Source organism: Amphiprion ocellaris, unplaced genomic scaffold (assembly GCF_022539595.1).
Source record: "Amphiprion ocellaris isolate individual 3 ecotype Okinawa unplaced genomic scaffold, ASM2253959v1 Aocel_unscaffolded239, whole genome shotgun sequence".
NCBI lineage: Eukaryota > Metazoa > Chordata > Actinopteri > Pomacentridae > Amphiprion > Amphiprion ocellaris.
The window spans coordinates 1-6,144 of record NW_026559410.1 but is presented as its reverse complement, the minus strand read 5'-3'; the positions used below and the strand labels follow the sequence as shown (position 1 = coordinate 6,144).

Below are 6,144 nucleotides of genomic sequence, written 5' to 3'. Positions count from 1 at the left end.
AGAACATGTGGGACGCTAACCTAGCAAACATTTCAGACTTTTCTCTGTGAATTCTGAGAAATAATTTCCTATTTAATGACAGAGCTACACATCTTAACTCAGTCTCATTAAAACAGACTCTAATTCAGTGTCATCCATCCATATTAAAGTGCAGTTACCCAAAATGTTTGTTGCATGTGCTCCAACAAAACCTGTCCAGGTAGAAGGCCACTTTGACAAACAGGAAGTGGAAGATTCCAAGCAGATTTATAGAAGGGAGAACTGGACTGTACTAAATGTGGTCGAGTATAGAGGGGTTTTTTGTGGGTTTTTAAGGCTGATAATGATTATTAGTGAGACATTTGGAGTAGATATTCATTTGCAGTAAATTAAGGTATTTAAAATCTTGGACTTAAACTTAAAAGAACACAAACTCTAACAGAATACTTTGTTGATATGTTTTTGTTTTGTTTACAGATGTTAAGTTAAAGGAGTTTTATTCGTTACGTATAACCAATCAAATCACTCCAGAAGACAGAGCGACCACAGGTAGATAAAGGTTCAGAGCCAAAGTAGCACCATTTTTAAATGTATTTATTACCGTAAATCAGTAAAAAATAAAATACTGATAATCAGTAAATCAGTCAGCCCACAATTACTACAATTCTACAATGTATGTCTCTTTCCTTTGACTTGTTATTTGTACAATATACAATGTATATGATGGCGTTTTTTCATACCAAAGGCTATACTATGATGTTTTCTAAGAGACATACCATGCTACTCTGTTCTGGCCCTGAGCCGCTGCAATCCTCCTCTGTTGTTTTCTGGATTGTACTCAACTGCATGCCTTCGTCCACCTGGCCTCCGTTGACTCGTCCCGCCTGCCGTCTCTGGAGCTGAAGCTGGATTGGAACAGACCAAAGTACAGTCCAATCACGATGCCAGCTGCCTATCAAAAGGCTCCTTCATCTGGCAGGTGGCGGCACTTCTTCTGAGGGGAAGCTGAGCTGGCCCGGCAGAACTTTGGAGATGTGTTCCAGTGGTTGGTGGATGTGTGGGGAGATAGAGAGGGACCTTTGAATTGTTCAGAAAGGAAAACAGGGAACCTATTGGTAGTTTTAGTTTAGGGTGCTACTGCAGTGTGTTTTTGGGCTTGAAGAGGTGAACAGGAAGAGTTTTTTTTCGTATTGATTATCTTTTACTTTGTTCCTGGTTGGAATGCCCATCAATGTCAACATGAAGTTCACTTTTAGTTCTGTTTATTTATTTTTATTGTACTAACACCCATTTGTTTTTAACCCCCTCACATGTTGTGTTGTTGTAAACTTACTCTTTCAAATAAATTCTCGTCTAACCCTCTGGAAACCAGCGTTTGGACTGTTTTTGTGTTGCTCCTCACCTACTGACAGCTGTGGACTAAAGGCTATACTGTGACGTTTTTAGAGCGACATGCTATACTATGATGTTTGTTGGGCGACACACTATATACTATAGGCTTTTTAATTGACATATTACTGACCTTTTTTTTGTTTTAGTTGTTTTTGTTGTTTTTTAGCAACATATAAGAATTTGAACAGTTTTAAAACTTACTATACTTTTACTTGTACAATGAAATTATCATTCTATGGCATTTTTTAGATGACATATTATACTCTGATGTTTTCTTGAATTACATACTATTTTGACAATATATTGCACTACGACATTTTTTGAACCACATATCATACATGACAATTTTAGGCAACATCCTATCATTTTGCGCTTTTTGAACCACTTAATAATCTATGGGGTTTTTTTTGCCGACATGCTATACTATGAACTACAGGCCATACTATGTTATTCTTGAGTAAAGCATACTATACTTTGACATTTTCTGAACTACATCCTATACTATGGCGTTATACACAGAGTGCTTTGGTTACATGTTGATTTATAATCTAGATTTTTTTCTGTTTTGTTTTTTGACGGGATTACTACAGACCTGACTGTGAACACCGTTGACACCCACCTGAGGGAGACGCTGTCTAAGATCTCAAGGCTGCTTGGTCGTGGTCTTTCTGGCACGTACTCTTCCAAGATGAGCCGGGAAGTTTAACACTGATGGAATGACACCAGGTCTAAGCCGACAAACTTCCACTTCCTCCTCAACCCATAGTCTCTGGGAAACCTACATGGAGTAAGAAAAGTAGACAGAGAAGTAAGTAAGTCTGTACACAACATATTAAAAAAGAAATCATGCTAATAAATTAAGTACGAATAACCTAATTCGCCAATATACTGGAGACCAGAGCTATTTAATTTGATAAGTATAACCTTGTTTAGTAACATTTCAATTATTTGAGAGTAGTCCTAAAGAATTGCCTGTAATCCCAATTATAAAATGGGTTTGGAGGAAGAACATAGATGGTAATCTGGATATACATGAGTTAGGCTTTATAAGTACTATTGGTAGTATTGGTGGTAGTAATAGCAATGTGACTACTACTACTAGTAGTAGTGGTGGTACACTACTGCTGCTGATACTGGCACTGCTACTACAAATTGTAATATTATTACAAATGCTGATACTACTTCTACGACTCTAACAGCTATTTTATACTACTACTGCTTGTACTTTTAGTATTACTACTACTGCTTGTACAACTACACTACAGCTACAATTAATCGTCTGGTATTTGCTTGTCAAGCTGCTAGCTCGCCTTAGTGTTTTGCTAGTGGCTAATTAGTTAGCTCTCATAGACTGGAAGCTCTCAACAAGATTTCATAAGAGCCAAAAGCTATTCTTACCTATGAAAAGTCATTCCAAGTTTCCTTGTCTCAGTCCTACGACGTAGTGTGTAATTGTATGCAGCACAATGAGCCAGCATACTTGTTGTTTCCGTTTTCACGCCATCTACATCAACAGAATGCACTGAAACTTTTCCCCCACTAGCTTAGCCTCGCTGTAGCACGCAGCTCAAAGGGGCGTGTCCTATCTACTCATTCATATCTATGAGAACATCGGTGGCTGCACATAAGGACGCCTGTCAATGACGTTGATTAGCTGCATAAATACCATTATATACAGTCTATGGTAAATACATATGTGGATCGCATCATTGGCTGGAGCAGCCAGTCACCGGTCACTCACTGACTCACACTGAAAAATAGCACAGAATGAATTATGTGTTTATTTTATTTTCAATTTAGGTTGGATTTTTTTTTTTTTGTGCGCAGCGCAGATTTTCTGTGCGCGGAGACCGTGTCAGCAGTGCGTAATTGCGCACGCGCGCATCTTAGAGGGAACAGTGATCAGAAGGTAACATTAGTTTGATCAGTGCCTTCAACTACTAGACTTTATCTGGAAAGCAGTTTTCTGAAATGAGCACTTAGTAAATCTGTCCACAATCAAACCAAGAACATAGAGAGGAAATGTTTGAAGAAGCAACTTGATGTTTTCATTTCAGACTAGAAAACACTAAGATCTTTATCTGTTTTTGCTCTTTTGATCATTTTATTGTTTCTTCTGTTTAATTTGATCTTCTAAAGTTTAACTGGTGTCTTTTCAAATGTTTTGTCTTTAGTTTGATTCTTCTTAAATGTTTAGTTTTGCTTTTTTCTCACCTTTTATTCTTTTCTAATGTCTGATCTGATTTCCAAATGTTTTGTCTTTTTAATGTTTAATTGTTGTTTTTTCAAATGTTTTATCGGCTTGTTTGAAAAATTTCCTTTTCTTTCCCCGTGTTTAATTTTTTGATTAAATCTTTAAGGTTTTTCTTTTTAAATGTATTACCACCTTTTAATGTTTAATTTTCTTTTAAAATGCTTCATTGTATTTTCTGTTTAATTCCTATTTAAAGTTTTATTGTCTTTAAGATTTAATTTTCTAATTAAACATTTAATTTTTAATTCAATGTTTTGTCTTTTTAAAGGTTTAATAATCTAATGTTTTGTATTTTTTAAAAAATGTTTAATATTCTTAATTTTATTTTTTAAATGTTTAATTATCTAAAATATTTCATCTTTAATGTTTCATATTTTGTTTGAAAAATTTTGTTTAATTTCATAATGACATGTTTTGTATCTTGTTTATTTAAATATTTTGTCTGTTTAATATAATTTAATTGTATTTAATGTTTAATTTTCTTTTTAAAAGTTTTGTTGTATTAAATGTTTTTTTCCTTTGATTTAATTGCTTTTTTAAAATGTAGTTTATTTCTTTAATCTTTTTTTTTCTGTGAAGATTTTAACCTCAACCTTTGAGATGAAACAAACCCTTAAATCACAATGAAAATACTTCTGTTGTCACAATCATGAGTTAGTCAATTATTCAGTTTATCAATTCAACTTTATTTGTTTAGCACCTTTCACACAGATGACAAAACTAAACAAGCAAAGACAAAAAACTATGCTAAAACTATGATTAAAACTCAAAAACATAAAAAAAAAAAGATTTAACATCGTAATAAAACGTGTCCAGGGGATGGAGGGAGTTTATTGAAGTCTTCTTGGGCTCACATGGCAAATCATTTAAAATATAAACTTGATATTCAGTCTAAGGAAACTGCAGAGCGACAGAAGAACCAACAATATCTCCCGTTTTCTCCTTTAATGAGTCAATTCTTGTGCTTTTAGACCAAAGAACTACAGACTCTTCACAACCTGCTCAAACTCTTGGTACAGGACCTCACCACATGGGTCAAGAAGGTTTCTGTCTCATTTCTACTCTGAAGCTCACCTTCTCCTGCTCAAACTGCTGACAAATGTTTCTGCTGCTCTAAAGTCTGGTCTCCAGAACTTCCTAAAAACTCTCAAAGTCTCTTCTGCTGCAGGTTGCTTTGTAGAACTGTTGCAGAAAACCTCACTAAACCACATGGAGGGGCCTCAAGATAGTCGTCCAAATGAAACCATACAAAAACCAAACTAGCACAACCCAAACGCTAAAGTCTCCTGCAGCCTACCAGAGAACCTCTTTAAACAGAGAATCAGGACAGGAACTCTTACCTTCTGGACAACCAACGTTGGTTCTCAAACAAGAATACAGAATGTTTCTGACCAAAAACCTCTAAAGACTCACTACAGCCAAGATAAAGACACAACTCAGCTGCACCAAATCCACTAATCACTGCACACATTAGCACCATGTGCTAACTGTGGCTAAAGAACCACATTTACCAAGACAACTATCCAGTACAAAGCCCTAAAACACACCAAGAAACACATTAAAGATGATTTTACTGCTGGAAGCTGCAAGTCAACGCCTAAAGAACAAACTAAAGCAACGAAGCCAAACCCTGTTCACTGGTGAAGAGAAACAGAGGAAATGTTTGCTGCAGCTAAATAAAGCAGGAAGACACTGAGCTGCTCAGGTGTTCCTGATAACACCAAGCAGCCACCTGGACAGCCAATAGGAACACAGCTTACTGGAAGTCCACAGGGCTGGGTTAGTGAAGGAAATTTAGTTTAAAGTTGAGGCAGAAAGTTAACAAAGAAAGTTGAAAACCACCTTCTGATACCTTCACACAAAGAACACCTGAACATGTCAAACTGGTTCCATAGTAGTACCATCATTGTAAAAACGTCATAGTATGGTGTGTTGCTCAAAAAACATTACGACCCGGCTGTCTAGGGTCGCCGAGGAGCAACACAAAAACAGGACAAACGCTGGTTTCCAGGGGGTTAGGCAGCTATTTATTTGAAAGAGTAAGTTTACAACAACACAACATGTGAGCAGAAAAATCACAAAGTCTGTCTTTAGTTGAGCTGAAAATATTAGTTTTTGTCTTTTTTTATTGACCAAACTTTTCAGGAAGTAGATGAAGAATAATTAAAGCTCTCATGTAGAAGTCCAACTTATTTTGGATCCTTGTGGAGAATTTAATTTTAGAGTTTGTAATGCTGTTGTGTTTTTAGATTCACATGGATTGTTTTGACATTTAATAACCGAATCTTGAACTAAAATTACAGTTGTGGATTTCTGTCATTTTGTCTGGACTAAACAAATAACAGCAGCATAAATCTCAAACGTCATTATGAGGAGTCTGGATTGAGGTTTCTCACTTGATGATCAAAACATTAAATTTAGGTTGGTTTAAAGGAATATTCCACCTTAAATCTTTGAATGCTGACCTAAAAGGTTGGTTTCAGGAAGTATTCCACCTACAAGGTCCTCAAACATCCACC

The 6,144-nt window shown here is 35.9% G+C and overlaps 1 long non-coding RNA gene across 1 annotated transcript; it reads right to left on the bottom strand.

The window, feature by feature from the left end:
- Window positions 1-556: 556 nt before the first annotated feature.
- LOC129348464 (uncharacterized) lies at window positions 557-2,214 on the bottom strand. Its single transcript, XR_008600993.1, has 2 exons — window positions 1,991-2,214; window positions 557-1,056 (listed from the first exon to the last, which is right to left on the bottom strand). It is a non-coding gene; the product is annotated as an uncharacterized LOC129348464 (long non-coding RNA).
- Window positions 2,215-6,144: the final 3,930 nt, after the last annotated feature.